General features: G+C 51.2%; 1 protein-coding gene and 1 long non-coding RNA gene across 2 annotated transcripts in view; one reads left to right on the top strand and one right to left on the bottom strand.

Moving 5' to 3' along the window:
- The window catches only part of ADARB2 (adenosine deaminase RNA specific B2 (inactive)), a 134194-nt gene that overhangs the window by 90647 nt on the left and 25536 nt on the right, over positions 1–18011 (bottom strand). The gene's annotated exons all lie outside the window — the stretch shown is intronic.
- LOC115303772 lies at positions 3831–11120 on the top strand. The gene is made up of 3 exons (XR_003914232.1): positions 3831–3890; positions 5068–5497; positions 10801–11120. It is a non-coding gene; the product is annotated as an uncharacterized LOC115303772 (long non-coding RNA).

Below are 18011 nucleotides of genomic sequence, written 5' to 3'. Positions count from 1 at the left end.
GGCGCTCCAAATTGCCTTTTCAGAAACAGAGCTGGAGCAGTTGCATTTCCATAGGCGCTCCCCACAACGATGTGCACCTTACAGCTTACACAAACATTAACTGAAAGTAGCTCATAGGCTTGAACTTGTAGAAAAATGCAGGAGATGATTCTTAGGAGCTACAACAAGGCAAGGAGCTCTTAGACTTGACAGCAAAAGCACAAGAAAGGAAAATACTGGGGACTTAGGTCTCATGACCATGAAAGGTCCACAGTAGACCCTCTCATGAGGATGAAAGCCACATTACGGATAGGAAATGTTTGCAAGTCCCGAATCTGAAAAAGCGTTAGTAACTGGAGCACACAGAGGACTCTCAAAATCCTCGGTAAAAATATACAGTTGGATTAGAAAATGGGCCAAAGACCCGAGGAGGTATGCTAGCGAAAAGGACGTGTAGGTGGCAGATTAGCATGTGATAAGATGTTTGGCTTCATCCGTCACCTGGGAGGTGCAGATTAAACCACACGGGACCCTGTGACACATCTGCCAGAATGGCTAAAATAAAGGGCACCAGCACCACTGTGTGCTGGCGAGGCGGCCAGGCACCTGATCCCTCACACGGCTGGTGCTATGCAAACTGGTGCAGCCACTCTGAGCAAGAAGACGAGGTTCCTGTACGGGCCTGTAAAATGACCGTGTGCGTTTAACCCAGGAAATGGAAATTTATCACACACAAAAATTACATTGATACTTATAGCAGGTGGAGTCATGATCGTCCCGACTGGAATCAATGCCATGTCCTTCACTGTGTAAAGTTTAGACAAAGTGTGGTCCATTCACACCACGGGATGCCACCCGGCAGTAAAAACGAAGTCTCGAGTCACACAGCAAGCTGGATAGATCAACAAAGAACTATGCCGAGTGATGAGAACAATCCCAAACACATTGGTATGACTGCATTTGCATTATGGTAGGGAAACAACAAAATTACAGGAGTGGAGGACAGCTTGGTTGGTGCCAGGATTAAGGACGGGGTGTGGGAGGCAGGTGGCTGTGGCTCTCAGAGGCAGCAGGATGGGCCTGTGGTGACGGGTGTCCTGTGTTGTCATTGTAGTGCTGGCTGCACAAACATACCTACATGTGTGACAGAACTGCTCAGCACTGAACACACGCAGTCCTGGGCCTCATCCCAAGCCGCCTAACCTGAATGTCTCCAGAGTTACGCCAGGTGTGTCTGGGACACAAGCATCCTGAGGATTCTGCAGAAGGAACCGGCCCAGGCTGGGTCTCAGACCGTTCAGGAGCCATGGCTGCCAGAGTCCTCCCTCCTGGCCTGGGCTCTGTCTTTGTGAGTGTCCCCTCAGCACAGGGTGCGACAGTGCACACCGACGGGACCCAGTGCAACATGGCAGCTTCATGTCACACCTCCACTGCTGCTGGGTGAGACTTCGGCTTGGCACGTGCCAGCATTTTGTTCCTCTTGGCCCATTGGGGCTGATGCCGTTATCTGCCTGCAGAACCACCCCCTCGACTACACAGCACAGCAGAGGAAACAATCAGCAAAACTACAAGACAACTGATGGAATGGGAGAAGGTATTTGCAAACAACATATCAGATAAAGCATTAGAACCCCAAATCTATAAGGAACTTACAAATTCAATACCCAAAGAATAAGTAATCCAGTGAAGAAATGAGCAGAAGAATGAATGGACACTTTTCCAAAGAAGGCACCCAGACGGCCAACGGACACATGAAAAGATGCTCAACATCACTCATCAACAGGGAAATACGAATCAAAACCACAACGACATCTCACATGTGTCAGAATGGCTAAAATGAACTCAGGAAACAACAGGTGTCGGTGAGGCTGTGGAGGAAGGGGAACCTCTTGCACTAGTGCTGGGAATGCAAACTGGTCCAGCCGCTCTGGAAAACAGTGTGCAGGTTCCTCAAAAAATTAAAAACAGAGCTACTCCATGACTGAGTAATTGCACTATTAGGTATTTATCCAAAGGATACAGAAATGCTAATTTGAAGGGGCACATGGCACCCCGATGTTTATAGCAGCACTGTCAACCACAGCCAAAGTACGGAAAGAGCCCAAATGTCTTTCAACGGATGAATGGATAAAGAAGATGGGGTACATATATACACAGTGGAATATTCCTTGGTGATGAAAAAGAATGAAATCTTGCCATTTGCAACAACGTAGATGAAACTAGAGAGGCATTATGCTGAATGAAATAAGTCAGGCAGAAAGACATATCATATGATTCCACTTGTGGAATTTGAGAAACACAGGTGAACATACAGGAAGGGAAAGAAAAATAAGATAAAAAGAGAGAGGGAGGCAAACCATAAGAGACGCTTAAACAGAGAACAAACAGGGTTGCTGGTGGGGTGGTGGGTGGGTGGTGGGTGGGTATGGTCTTGATGGTTGATGGGCATTTAGGAGGGCACCTGTGGGATGAGCACTGGGTGTCACATGTCAGTGATGAATCACCAGATTCTGTTCCTGAAACTGATACTACATTGTATGTTAACTAACTTAAATTTAAATTAAAAAAAATTAAAATTAAAAAGTAAATATTTTGTAATTTTCCACACACAAAAAACTACACTGCAAACAATGTGTCCAAACTTTGAAAGGGTAACTGGAGGTTTACTTTGCTCCATATTTACATATTTCTCTCATTAAGAAAAACAAGTGAGAGCATGCAAATAACATTAGGAGCTCCCGGGCCCCTTTGTGTAAGGATGGCTGTCAGCCAGCAGTGGTCTGCCTCCGGAGAAAGCCCTGGATGCCCCCGCAGGGCTCTGTGCTGGGCCGGCTCTTGGGGAAGACCCATCGTCCTCACCCCTCAGAGAGGGGGGCTCCCCCGGGCTCAGGGCGCTGTGAGGCCTGGTGCCAGTGATGTCTAGAGAGTCCTCTTCCCAGGCGCCAGGCCCTGGTGGGGGCGCTTGTTCCCGGTTAGCGGGATTTCCATACTTTGCATTTACACCATTTGCTTGGAAGATGTGGTTGGTGAACCCAGTGTCTCTCAGAGAGAATTTCTAGAATGGGGAAGGCAGTTTGTACAACAGTAGATGTGCACACACTAGGAAATTCTAATCTTGAAAATGGCTTGGAAGGGAGTCAAACTTTTTCCATTTGGCCAACAGCCATAGTGGTGTCTTGACTATAAAGTTAAAAATACAGAGAAGAATAAATCACTTTCTGAGTTAAAAATATACTTTTAGGGCCTTTGGGCATTAAAGGCTAATAGGTATGAAATCATGATTCATCACGAACTGTGGTCTGAAGCTATTGAGAGCTTTGGTGACGTTGTGAAGGAAGAGAGGCGAGGTGGGAGGCCTGTGGCCCATGACTCAGACTTGTGGTCTGGCTCCATCTCAGCCACTGTCTGCTGCGACCTCATGGGTGACCTTGCCGGATCCCACACCTGAAGTTTACCTGTTCTTGGCATAGTAGTGACAGAGGAGGACAGTAAGGAAGAGAAGAAGGGGAAGACAACAGACAGAACAGCCCTTGCCTCCAAAGAACTTTGTGGAGCCCACATTTACACTAACATTGGTACAGCCAGGGGTGTGCCTGCTGTCCCCAGAGCACACAGGCAGGGAGCAGGAAAGGCAGTTCTGCAAAGGCCTTAAGAACGAGGAATGCATCCCTGACATCACGGATTGGCATCACGGAGCGGCATCGTGGAGTGACATCACAGAGCATCACGGAGGGGCATCACAGCAGCATCACAGAATGACATCACAGAGTGACATCACGGAGGGGCATCACAGAGCAGCATCACGGAGCATCATCACAGAGTGACATCACAAAGTGACATCAGAGTGACATCCTGGAGCACTGCAGGAGCCAAAGGATGGCAGCGGCCTGGGCCAAGAGGGAGACGACGAGGTATTTGAGGGCCGGTCAGTGGCAAAGGCGGCGGGACAGGGGTCAGGAAGGATGGTTCTGATGGGGCCCGGTACCGCGATGGCAGAGCCCCGGCCCTGTGCCAGGGGAACGCCAAGGGGCTGGCTCCTGCCAGGCGATCCCTGGCCCCCGCTCAGAGGCGGTGCCCTGGCCAGGGCCGGCCTGGCCCCGTTTCTGTGGCGGAGGCGCCGAAACCGCTTGAGCAGGTGGGAGGCACGCCCGACAGTGAGGCTCCGCGAGGTCACCGAGGCGGCTTCCCGGGGAGAGCGGGGCAGGGTCCGGTCAGGGACGGTGGGGGTGCGCAGCGTGGCCCATCGGGTCCCTGAGGCGCCGGAAAGCGGAGTCCACATGTGTCCGAGGCGTGGGGCGAGATGGGCAGAGCTACAGACCGCCCAGCCTTGTGGAAAGGTTCCGAGCGTGATGAAAAGGTGGAGTCCGGAGGGGTGTCTGTGCCCGGATTCCCTGGCCTCTGGCGTCCTTCTGGTTCGAATGGGGCGGGAGGGACCCCTCTGCTCGAGCGCGAGTTCAGAATACGCCGCGCGAAGTGCCGCCCTGCCCCTCACGCCCATGTGGCGGTTTGTCCCCCCTGACTAGGTCCAATTATTCCCTCTTTCCGGGGCTGTGAATCACGTATTTGGCAGATACTCCTGGGACAGGGGCTTGCTCGCCCTGGCGGGTGAGTGAGGCAGCGGGCATGCCTGGCCACCCCCGCCGTGTCAGACTCGCCCTGTCGGGCTCTGGGGCGTAAAACTCTTACTTCAGTCACTTATCAAGAAGCAGCTCAGGAGAAAGGCGCTCCAGAAGTTTGTCACTGCGCTAATTTATGAAACGTCAAGTTCAGACACGTTGCTCTGATTCAATACGAGGTTCACACTCCACCGCGTGCAGCCCGTGGCAGCTACGCAGATAAAGGGTTTAACAAAACGCTGCAGTATTGCATTTCAGCGCGACAGACAGCCACCTCATATTTTGTGCCTGCTGCCAGTTGAGATGTAAAAATTGTCAGACTATTTCTAAATGGAAATCCAGGCATTGACAGTAATGAAAGTGTGAATAAAATAGGAGAAACCCCCCCTGCTATTAAATCTGCGCCAACGAGTTCTTAAGAATTTAAACAATTAAATCTATTAAAATGTATCATTTGTTCAAAATCTTTCAGAGTGGGAGCCAGAATGCCCTGATGTATCAGCACGCTAAAGCGGCTGCGCACCCGGTGAGTGGGCCGGCCAGGTCTGGCGGCCTCCCGCCCGGCTCCTTCCGAAGTCACGCCCACGGCTCCTACTGCCCACCGCTTCCAGGCTGTCTGCCAGGCAGCCCAAGTGCACAGCTCTACTCTCCCTTCTGGTCCTGGTGCTGCCCCGTCAGCTTCCACCCGAACTCTGCTGCTCTGCACGTTTGTTTCGGGAGCTGGGGGTCCTGTGGACGGCTGCCTCGATCTCCTTCTGATTGCTTCTGAAACGTTGCGTCTTCACCTCTTCTAAGATCCATATATGGCAGCACCTCAGCCACGGCTGGCCCCCGATTCTGCGTGTCACAGACCAGCCTTGGAAACAGGACCTGGCGGAAGTGTCCCTGCAGGTGGTGGGCAGGTAGGATCAGGGGCCAATGGTCTGCTGCTACCTGTTGAGAAGCCTCCGGAATGGATGCCTACAGTTCAGGGTTGTAGGCCTAGGAAAGCTGTGTGTAAGAAATGATTTTTTTCTTTGTTTTTTCCCTAATCATATAGAAACATGCCTGGAATGTTTTCTCAGACTGAAGTGACATGTTTAACGGTTCCCTTGAGTTGCACTTTATTATCTTTGCATTTCCATGGAAGTCGGATATGGCTGGATAATCACTGAATTTTATCCATGTTCTTTTGTATCTAAAGATGGAAGGACTTCTTCAGCAAGGAGGAATAAGTCGTGGTTGAGCCCCGCACTCTGTTGGTCTCCTCTGAGGCATCAGAACAGAAGTCAGTAGAGTCTGAGGTCTGACCTGTAATATGGGGTGGTCCTTCGTGGTGTGGGCTGGTCATGGCCACTTGGCCAAGCCACGCTAGAGTCCTGGAGTCTTCAAACTAAGTGTACACTGTGCATCTAAAGTAGCTTTGAGTGTTCATTCCACATACACACATCAGTCCATTTATAGATGGTATGAACTGCTCTATTAATTTGTAAAACATACACCAAAACAGAAATTGAAAAACTACTAGCCGTGTTCCAGAAATGAGGGATATAAGGGAACTGCCTTAACCTGAAAAAGTAACCATGAAAACCCACTGCCAACACCACACTCAGTGCGAAAGACTGAGTGCTTTCACCTGACCGGCAGGAGTGAGAGCAGAGTGTCTGTTCTGGCCATTTCTAGTCAACACCATCCTAGAGCTAGCTTCTAGCTGAAATTACAAAGCCGTTACAAGAACACACTGGAGTCTATCTCCATGACCTTAGTGAGGCCATGATTTCTTAGCTATGACACCAAAAGTGCAGGTCACAAAAGGAAAAATGGATCAACTGGGCTTCACCAAAATTTAAAAACTCTCATACTTCAAAGGACATCATTAAGAAAGTTCAAAGACAACCCACAGAGCAGGAGAAAGCATTTGCAATTCCTGTACGGAAGTGGTATCCAGAATGTACAAAGGCATCTTATAACTCAGAAAATAAAAGACCCAAATACAAACAGTCCAAGAATCTGAAGAGATGCTGTTCAGATATTTCTCCAAAGAAGATGTACACATTAAATGGTACTCAAACTCCCTAGTCATCAGGGAAATGCAAGTCAAAACCACAATGAGGTATCATTTCACACCACAAGGATGGCTAAGACAGAAGACAGGTAACAACAGGTGTTGGCAAGGATGTGGAGAACCTGGAGCCCCCGTTCATTTCTGGTGGGATCGTAAAGTGATGCAGCCACTTTGGAAGAGATGTTGGAGATTTCTCAAAATGTTAATGTACTTCCCAGCACTTCTACCTAAGGGAGGTAGGTGTATACCTAAGGGAGATGAAAACACACGTTCACACAAAAACATGTATGCACATGTTCACAGAAGCATTATTCATTATAGCCTAGAAATGGAAACAACCCCCATGTCGAATGGATCAACTGATGGGTGGATAAAGAAAACGTGGTACATCCATAACTGGAATGTTACTTGACTATAAGAATGAATGAACAACCAATACGTTCTATATCATGGAAGGACTTTGAAAAAAAGATGCTAAATGAGAGAAGCCGGACCTGAAAGCTTCCCGTTGTATGATTCCATATGCATGAAATGGCCAATCCTCCGAGACAGAACATAGATCAGTGGCAGGGGCGGGGGGAGGGGAGAATGCCAGTAGGGTTTTTGTGAGTGGTTAAAACGTTCTAAAATTAGATGGTAGTGATAGTTGCACAAGTCTCTTAATATACTAATGGCCATCGGATCACACGTTTTAAAAGGAAGAGCTTACGGTATCTGATTTCTATCTCAATAAATTTGTTATAAAACAAGAAGACTGAAGCACAAGGTAATAAGAGGTCTACGTTTTCTTCTTTTCTCCTGATGCGCCATCACCCAGCCATCACCATCTGGGGACTTACACACTGTGCCGATTGATTATGGACCCGCCATCTGCGGCTGCCTCACAGGCAGTTAGGTGTGCCTCCGAAATCTCCGGCTCCCGAGACCTGGTGGCTGTTATGTGGGCAGTTTGGGAAGACTTCAGGAAAGTCCCTCTTGAACCATCAGGCTACGACACTTGGCTCAGAATGTTCCCTGCCTTCTTTCCACCCCCACATACGTGTGAACATTAGGGCTAGTGAAGCCCTGTGTTAAAATCCTAAATCTGCAACGGGCACAACCGGAAAATTCTTGTTGACCCGCTTGGCTTTTGTTGCTTTTTGGAGCATCTAATAGATGCTGAATACCTTTTGCTGACTAGTGAGAAATATTCCAATAAAGAATGGCACGGTTTTGATATTTTGATGTAAGGGTTCACAAGACTTCAAGACAGTACAGCGGTCGTCTCTGGGAGCAGCGGACAGAAATGGAGAGAGAATTCATGCGTTAAGGACCAAAGCCTTCCACCTGCCCCCTTCCATCTTCCTCATATTTGTGTAATTTTGTTTTTAATGATATATGTTCAATATGGAAATGAGAAGCTGCTTAATTAATTCAGTTAGAATACTCCAGTTTGAGGAAAAATCTCAAAACTTTCAAATGATTTGACTAAATTGACTGCTCATAAGTCAAGTTACTGTCTCTGAGTGCCCTGGGAAGCACAGCTCCTGGTTCCCCTTCTAGATTTTAGGTTGTGTGCTTGCTTCCTTGTCTCCTTCCCTGCTCTCAACCAAGACTGTGCTGTGTGTTAACTAAAATTTAAATAAACACATAAATGAACTAAAAGTACAAGAAGCCGACGTGTGGAACAGCAGGATGTGTTGGCATAGGGCAGACCCAGGTTGTGGGGGTGGGGGGTGCTTGTCTGAGGCCGGCCCGCCTTCTGGGGCCCGGCCCTGTCTGCACATGCCAGCGGCCAGGGGCCAGCTCAGAACACACGTCCCTGAGCTCATTAACGGAAAGTGCTCAATCCGTTTCTCGTTCAACTGCCAGCTCATTAGAGGTGCCCCAGACTTAGCTGAGTTTACTCCATTTTTACTAGCTTTCCCCTTGGTTTTGATTAACTTTGGTGCCATAATTGCTCACTTCGGAGTCATCCTATGTTATATGACCCTTAGGCAGCTAGTGTTGTGTTGTCGGGAAGGATGGGGTGCACGAGGTACTTTGATTTGCCCTCCCCGCAGCCCTGTTAGGTCGGTTCTCCTGCTTACTGAGGTTGTAGAAGGGTGAACAGGCAGTGTGCCCAATGTCCCACAGTGTGCCGTGGGTCAGGGGAGGTTCAGGCTCCCAAGTCCACAGCCCTGACGATGGGCGGCCTCTCCGTATGGGCTTGCTGAGCTCGCAGTAACTTTGAGGGTGCTGTTCTTGTCAGCAGGGTTTTCTCATCACACAAGTACAGTAGGCAAAGTGTGTGTGTGCATCTTTAACTGAGAAAGGTTACAGGAAAAGCAGTGTGCACAGCGGGAGGAGGCCGGGGAAGAGGATGTGACCCAGAAGCCGAGGATCAGAAAGGAAGCAGACACGTTCACTGTCCTGCAGGGGCGAACTGGTGACGGACCCGCTGTCAGCCCAGCTGCCTGGTCACCTTCCTGCATCCGCTGCAGAGCGGGACACGTTTTGGAGGAAGAGGGAAGCACGTGCTACGGAGCAGGGGCTCGGCGGGTCTCTAGCAAATGGATCAGTTTCGTATCAGTTAGTGAACGACATACTTACGAAAGAGGTCAGGCTCTCTCCTGGGTCAGATACATTTGAAAATCTGACTGGTGTCGGGTGCCATGGGCAGTAGCATCTGAGGCTGTCCTATGTGAGTTCACCGACCAGTTGCTGTGGGCTTCTTTAAACGAAACACACTTCAGGGGAATTGGCATGTTTTCCTGTACTGTGCGCACACGCTCTCTTTATATATAAATATATACATTTATCATTAGTGTTACATTTATTCACAGCTGTCAGTCCAGCTACTTCAATATAGATCCTCTTATTAAGATTTACAGCCTTAATAGATGTATCCTTAAGATTTCAAGGTGGATTATTTTCCATGATTTTGCAGCTTTCGTTGTCTAAGGAAAGTTGTTTCATGAAGCCAAACACATTTGTATAGAGTTAAGAGTAACTTCCTATTTTACCGTCTGGTTTTCTGTCGAGTGTGTCTGAGTTAGCCTTCTTTCCTCACCTTTACCAAATGCTTAACATATCTCTAAAACAGTGCAGAAAAACCTATTGTAATTATTTGTTTTCATTTCAAGTCTTTCCCTGAGTTCAGTTATGAAATTTTAGCATGACTAAGAATCATTTGGGGTAGCTGTTGAAAATGGAGCCGAAGATTCTCTGATTTAAGACGTCTAAGCTAAGTGCCCAATATCTCTGCATTTTGAAATGTGACGTCCAGACAGATGTTATGCTGGGAGTTACTGGACCACAATTTGGGAAACCTACTGACCAGCTGTGAGCAATTCTTAAGGGGACAGGTTTTGTCCTATTCACCTCTGTATATTCCTAGCACCTGGCACATCATCTGAGGCAGCACGTGCTCATTAAGTTCTTGTAAAAGGGATGGATGGATAGATGGATGGACGGATGGATTGATGGATGGATGGACAGAGGGATGCATAGATGGATGAATGGATGGATAGATGGATGGATGGACAGATGGATGGCTGGATGCATAGATGGGTAGATGGACAGATGGCTGGCTGGTGGCTGGGTGGATACATGGACACCAGTCTCCTTGCAAGCAGGGCTGACAGTTTCTAAGCCATTCGCTGAGCTCTGAACAAACTGTGGCAGTCAGTTATGTCTTTTCTAAACCCTAAAGAACATTTTGATATGTCTTAAATAAGAATATATCAGTCCCTGCCTAAATAGGATATACTTTAACTTTTTTTTTCTGATTTCAAAAGTTATCAAAGCAAAATCTGTACGCCCTGATTATTTCATTGTCTTTGCAACTAGCTCATTGCTTGTTTATCCTGTCTCATGAATACAAGTCAGAGATATGTTTGCATCACAAATAAACTGCCTTCCAAGTGCCTTAACACTGAATTTAGATTTGAATAGCGCTAAATGGGTCTTCACATTTGGCTGTAGTGGGTAATATGACCATTCATAGCCTGTTTCCATATATCTTCATGACAAATGTAAACATAATTAACTCTTATTCAAAAGTAATTGGGTGGTAAAATCTAGTGATTTCTAAACGCGTCCCCCATTTTAAGAAACTCCATTATGCAAACATTCAAATTTGTGGAATGCATATAAATTCAGCACCAATTCATTTCAAAATTATCCTCTGCTTTACCACAGGATTCAGTACCGGAGGTTTTCCAACAATGGGATTCCATAAAACAGTGACGACGTTGGTAATCTTGCAGTAATCCAGCGTAGCCACTCGCTCATGATCGTGCGGCTTTCCAGGTGGTCTTTTATGCTCACCGTGACCTTCTTCATGGTTTCATCATGTTCACCTTTGTTTCATCAGTGTCTTAAAGACTTGGTGCCTAATTAATACTCTAAGCATCTAAAGGACGTGTTTTGGATTCTTGCACACCTCTATCCCTTGAGATCCCTAAAACATTGTGGGAGCCCCCTTAATATTTATTAAATGGGGACTCTTGCTGCAGAAAGGCAGATAGTTCTGTATTATGATGTATGAGTGCTGTGTGGCTGTGGAAGGAAAATGAAGGCTTTGAAGGCTCCTTGGAAATTTCTTCTTGTTATAAAATAAGAATGACCTTTGCAACTCCATTTAGGTCCAGCTCCTAGTGAATTACGAGGTGTTCCTTATGGAAGACCTTTCCTGTAGTCTGCTCACCCTCCAAAGACCACAGAAGTTCTCTGTAGAAGAAAACGACATCTTCTCAGTCTGCTGAGGGTTGCCCATGCCAGGTGAAGTTTATCACCATCCCGAGTTTCAGGAAGAATTACTCTCAGGGTGGCTCAGCTCATTACTGCTGCTCTTCGTCTGCTGTTCCCAGTGGCCGTGGCCTTTGTGGTGGGTGTGCAGCCTCTCTCTGCTCCCTTCTCCCCCTGTGGAAACACCCTGTGGTCTGAGCGTGGGGGTCCACTCAGGGCACCAGAAACCAGCAGAAAGGAGGCGATGGAATGGGGAGACTTTAGGATGAATTCAGAGAAACCTTCCTCCCTTTTTCATTTAAAGATTTGTTTATACAGAACCGCGGGTCTACTTTCACAAAGTCAGTTACTGGGAGAGAGAAATAAAGGAGATCCAGGGGTGCCTGGAGGGCCCAGTCGGTTAAGCGTCTGACTCTTGATTTCAGCTCAGGTCACAATCTCATCGTTGGTGAGGTTGAGCCACATGTTGGGCTTTGTGCTGACAGCATGGAGCCCGCTTAGGATTCGTATTCATTCATTCTTTCTCTCTCTCTCTTCCCCTCTCCCTCTCTCTGCCCAGCTTGCTCACGCGCATTCTCTTTCTCTCTCTCAAAATAAGTATTAAAAACGTAGAACCATGTAATACATGCCTGTAAGCACTGGGGTGTGTGTAGGTGGACTTCTCTCCAAATTAAATTCCAGTCCTTGACCAAATAATGGGATGTGATTATGTGATTCCCAAGTGATGGGAAAGACAAAATACCCACTGTGATTCCCACTCCGGATTCAGACCCTGAGTGCAAACTGGCGAGCCAGCTGTGTCAACCAAAGAGAAAGGACACATAGATTTTGGCTCATGTGACAGGTGAGCTGGGAGCAAGTGGTCTGTCTGATTCTTTGGAACTGGTCAGTTTAGGCGATGCCGTCAAACGTGCGTGTGTGCACGCGGGCAGTTTGCCGTCCACCCCTCCTGCCTCCTGGCCCCTCTCCTTGTCCCTCTGGCTTTATGGAGGGGAAGCTGTGGGCAGGTAGAATGAAATCTAAACCCGCTCTGCTGTTCAGGCCCCAGTGATCCCTACTCCACAGATCTCATTCCCAGTTCAAATGCCAGCAGAAGTTAGAGGGTGAGTCCTGGTGTTTTCCAAGGTGCCTGGTCAGCCTGGGGAAGGGGGACTTCCTCACAAGGTTGGGCACGTCGGAGTCTGCTCCCAGGCAGTGGCCGCCCTGGCCTGTACCGGATGCGGGGCTGATGCTGGCCTCACCTTGGCATTGTCCTTTAGCGTTGCTGTGGTCCTCCGCCAAGTGGGGCCTCTGTCCTCAGGTCCTGAAACAGCGTCTGTTTTAACTGGGAAAGGCTCATGGAAGCCAGTCCACCTGGAGGAAGCCCGCGGGGGCCTGCAGTTCCCCAACCCTGTGGGCATCTCGCTGGAGCCGGGAAGTCCATTCACGGGTGCCGACTGACAACACGCCATCACGCCTGCTTCCCAAGGGTGGCCTGCACGTTTCAGCTCATTCCGCAGTTGGCAGTCTTGGGCTCCGGGTTCACCGCTTTTGGCCCTTGGTCATGCACTGCAGGTTCATTTTGTATCAGTCGCTCCCCATTTCCACTTCCCATTCTTCAGATTCATAATAGATAGGATGCTCATTTTCACCTCCCTCCCAAACCCCTTGGGGGGAAAATACCAGAACAAGAAAATCATGCCCAACTTGTGGTCTGTGCAATCGTCTAGAATGGTGTGGATTTTCCACTTGGGCTGGCCAGCTGGGACCGTGGTCCTCTGAGGAGAGCCAGCCACAGGGCTAGCCTCTGGGATAGCCACTGGTGGGGGAGGGATTTAGGGGGCCAAGGAGGCTGAGGTAACCGACCTCTAGGCCGAAGGAAGACAGGGCCGGTCGGTTCCAGACTCTGAGAAGGGAGTGCTGGGTGGTCCCTGGCTCCTTGGCAGGACTCTGGGGGCGCTGGGCAGGCTCCCTGCTCCTTGGCAGGACCTTGGGCTGCCATGCCCAGGCTTGTTCATCCTGATGCCCTCTCTGTCCTTGCTCACGGGTATGTTGCCATCACCAGCAGTGTCTGCAGGGCCCACATTCTGGACACAAAGCACCATTTGCCTCTTGGGATCCCTCTGGTCCTGGTCCCGTGGCTCTCAGTCATCCAGCCTGTCCCGCCCTGGGAGCCCCAGAGCTGGGCTAGCCGCATAGTCACCTTCATCCAGGGCCATCCCTGCTCCCCAGTGAACAGGCAGACGGAGTTGGGGTCTGCAGCGTGGCAACGGTGGGTGCACTGTGGCGAGCATCTCCCTGCACCTTCCGCTGACCGGGCTCCGGAGGGCAGAGAGCGGCGACCTCCAGGGGAAGCCAGCAGGCAGTCCATGTGGGGTCGTCAGAGCCTTCCACCAATTCATGTAGCCCTTTGTAAAGACGCTCCAAGGAGCCCTGCCTGGATCTTCGATGGCTTTCCTTTTCTGACACCTTCCACCTGTACCCAGTGGTTTGCTTACAAAAGGGATTAAAAGCAGACAAAGCACAAAGTATCAGCCAGTCTAGGCTACTGTGGGTTTGTGCCAGACTGAATATCTCCCAAGTCAGTACTTCCATTAGGAGAGAGCTTCTCGGGCTGCGAAGCTGCGCAGCTACTCCTGGCAGAGGGTGTCGGGGTGGCAGCTGAGACAGAGAGGTGTCCATCTGTGACGGCGCGACCTGTCGAGATCACATGCAGATTGGATCAAAGTGCTCCGAACAATGGAGCACAAGGTTGGAGGAGACCTGCTTTTGATGTAGATTGTGCTCATCTCGAAGCCGTACCTGCAGCCTTACTTCGCTCTCCTGCATTCTGGCAGTTTCTTGGAGAATCGGGGTCTTGATGGCCAGGGAGAAAGGGAGCATGCTGGTGTCCGGGTTCTGCGGCCCAAGCAGGCCGGGAACCAGACTGGGCTAGAATCCAGCTAGCGCCAGCAGAGCCGCCGTCCCACGGCCCAGTGTCCCACGACTCTTCTCCCTGCTAACTGTCCCTCCGCTGTGCACGTCCCAGGCTCTGCTGATCACGACGGTCCTATGTGGTCCTCCCCTCCAGAAGACCAGCACACCAGGAAAGTGCCCTTTGTCAAGGTTGTGGGGGCCCCGGGGGTGTCACGCCAGGACCCTGACCCTGTGCGCTTTTCCCCTGCTCACGCACAAGTACCGCCATTAGGGTGCAGATATAGAGTCCGTGCCTGACCCGTCGCCCTGTGCCCGTCATAGTCACTGAGCAGCCGAGGTGCGTCCCGCCTGCTGGGGAGGCCGGCCACCCACTCAGCCTCACGCTCGGTCTCTGCCAGACCAGGGCTGAAGCTCAGATGTGTGACCTCGGGGGCCCTCTTGTCACCACATCGCCTCCCTGCCATCAGGGGGCCTGGCATCCGTTCCCTGGTGTTTCTTCTCACCGCCCTGGGGTGCTGCCGCCGGCCTGTCTGCCCTGCCGCCTCCCAGGTTAGTGGGGTTGGAGGTCGGGCAGGGGCTGCCATGTGGGAAGTTGGCCTCATCTGGCTGGTTGTTAGGAAGCCCGTAATGTGGCTCCCTCCCACGCTGCCTCCACAGCCACCTCTATCCTGGCCTCGTCCACCGGCTCCTTGCTCTCGGCTGGATGAGACGTTGGGGAAAAGGGGGGGTTTGGCTGCGGTCGCTCCCCTTCTCTTCTGCCATTTATTGTTCTGACTTTCTACCCACCCCCCCCCCTTTAAATTCTCTCCATCTCAACAGCAGGATTCTCGGCTGTGTTCATGAGGGGGAGTGATCCCCAACCCAGGAAATCCCCCAAGCTCTCCACTGGAATGTGGGAGGAAAATATTAAAATTTAAAAGTCTTGTGTGATTAAAATAATGTTTTGCAGTTTTTGCAAACACAGAATTTCAGTTTTATGTGTTCTCTGCATGGACCAGAATTTTGGTTTTGTTTTTGTGGACTTGGATTTCTTGGGTTTGAAGAGAGGACGCTGTGTGTGTGGTCCATGTGACATCCACAGGAGGTCACAGTTAGGGCTCCTTGGGCCTGGCAGCACAGGGGGAAACTGAGGAGGAAAGACACTCCAGGCGGGACATAATGCACGCTGCTCATTCAGAGCTGCTCTTGTGGCAAAGCCCTCCTCTTAGACGCCAGCTTGGTGGGAGGAGCGCCGGGCCCGTCTGGCCTCCATGACCCGGCCACCCCGGCCCTGAGTCGCTGGGCAGTCTCACTTCTGCAGGGTCTGGTGTCACATCTGCGAAATAAGGGCTGTCTCTCAAGTTCTGCATCATCTGATTGACTCACCAAACCAGAAGCCCAGGCAGGAGAGGGTCACTCCCCACCCAGGGCTCACACACTCCGGCCTGGGACTCGGTATGTGCCGTGCATCCAGAAGCAGGGAGAAAGGCCAGGGGGACAATGCTCGGACTCCGGGAGCTTCCCAGGAGACACGGCACCCCAGGTGGGCTCGGGGGCAAGGACCCATGCGAAAGGCTGCCCGGTGCCCATCCACTGGCACCCGCAGTGCTTTCGGGGCCTGAAGGCCTGGTTGCTGCCCTGGGTGAGAGGCAGCCCGACTGTGGGGCTCAGGGGCACCGAGCGGGCGCCCCAGGTGCTCCCTGGACCCACTGCTGAGGAGGCCATGGCCGGTGTGGAGGCCTCTCCCACACACCACACCAATGCCAGTGCCCTAAATGCAGAGGCGTCCAGACTCACCCCAGGTCACTCTGAGGCTGTGTGAGATGGACTCATCCCTCGGGGCGCCCGGGCCCTCCCCTCAGCCCCATTTTACCACCCTCAACCTCAGAGGAGCTCACAGAAGCCCCTTCATTGGGAAAGGTGAGGAAATGCAGAGATTTTGAATGAGTTGCCCAAAGGGACTGGCCATGAAGGCCACGGCCGAACCTGAGTTCAAGGCTGCTGCCCCGGAGTGACCTGGTGCCGGTGGGACCCCCACCAGGATCCAGTCTGCAATCGTATGGACCCCCGGGCCCTGTATCCACCTGCACGGGGGACCGGCACAGAGCTCTAGGAGTCCCCCCGTATCCTGCTGACAGCAGACTCGGCCTCCTTGGCCTCCCTCCTGCTGTGCGTGCCTCTTGGGGGCCTCTGCAGCCTGGGGTCACCTCTGCTCCTCCTGCAGTCTGTCCTTCCCTCAGTCCACCACAAGCAGCCCATTGTCCATTTTTCAGTGCTCTGTTTCTAGCCCTCGTACCCTGGTTCTCACACCCCAGAGGCCACTGCAGATCCTGACACCAGGGCGTCTGAGGGCTACTTGCCCGCAGCTCAGGGACAGCGAGACAAGTGGGGACGGCTGGTTTAGAGACTGCTGAATTACCGACAGTCGTATGAACTCTACTTGGAAACGTCAAACTCCGTGCTGGGGACATTTAGGCTGAAATACGTTCTTTCCTCTTATTTAAACTGCACCAAACTTGTTTCAGTGAGAAGAAAGATGGGGGGACTATGGTATAAATACATGTCACACACCGCACACACCCTGAGCGTGCATCACGTGCATGTGTCTTGCATGTACACTGCACATGTATAAGTGCATCGCGTGGATGTCTTGCACGTACGCTGCACACACAGTGAGCGTGCACCACAGAATACACATTGTGTACAGTTGCACACTGCATATGCATTGTACAGATGCATGCATGCGTTGTTAACAAAGCCCTCGGCACTCTCATCAAGGAGAGAATTTCAGAAGAGTTTTCCTTGTGTAATGATAAGTGAGGAAACTACAGTTCTGAGGAAACAGGGAAATGAGGAAGGTTCGGCCAAGTTCAGGGTTGGCTGGAGGTGCAGGAGGATGTTTTCCTTCTATGAAAGGCCACCTTTTTCTCCGCGTGGACCACGGAGGGTGCGAACGGTCACAAAACCCGGTGGTCACAGGGCAGGAGGAGAATTCCAGGGGGGACAGGCTTCAGGGGCCTTCTGGGGCAACAGGCCATCCTGGTGACGCCAAGCACTAGAGCTTTAGACCTACAGCTGGCGTTTTGAGGTTCTGGAGACTGGGGTCACCTCAGGGCACGCTGATGGAAAACAACAGAGCTTCATGTGGACCTCGTGCTCTGGTGACTGGGGTCTGTGATGTCCATCTGCCCAGGGCACGTATCTGGTCCAGGAGAGTGGGGGGACTCTTGGGGGTGACCCTGTGAGGCCCCTTCTCAGGAAGGCACCACAGTTCTGGGTTAAACAGCAGCGTGCTTTCCCCCCTCTCGCCTCCGTCCCCTCATAAACAAAATACCCACAAACACCTTCCAGAGCTTACGGATCGAGCATTCACTGCAGACCAGCCACCGACCAGGCAGAAGGACCCCGTCCAGGTCTCCCTTGGTGCGCGGTAGAGAGACCCAGCGAGGCCTCTCGGGAAGGCCAGGCCCTGGGCGATGCTGGGCCCATGCTGCACACCCAGGCCACTGGGGCCAGGTGGACCTCACACTGGCTGCCCCTGGGGCCCATGCCAGAGCTTTCACAGCTTCAGCATCAGTGTCACCGCATGGTGATCGTGAACACATGTGAATGAAGGAGTCCGTGGCAGCGGACCGAGGCTCCGACTCTAATCCGTGCAGTCCCGCCCACCTGCACGGGCACCCTCAGAAGACACATTCGACAGTGCATGGGACTGGGGTATCTGGGAGGGGGACACTGTCCTGGTCACAGTGTCCCCAAGTGAGACCCTGCATATCAGGCTTCTCTGC

This window comes from Suricata suricatta, chromosome 10, assembly GCF_006229205.1.
Source record: "Suricata suricatta isolate VVHF042 chromosome 10, meerkat_22Aug2017_6uvM2_HiC, whole genome shotgun sequence".
Lineage (NCBI taxonomy): Eukaryota > Metazoa > Chordata > Mammalia > Carnivora > Herpestidae > Suricata > Suricata suricatta.
This window is presented reverse-complemented; position numbering and strand designations above follow the sequence as displayed.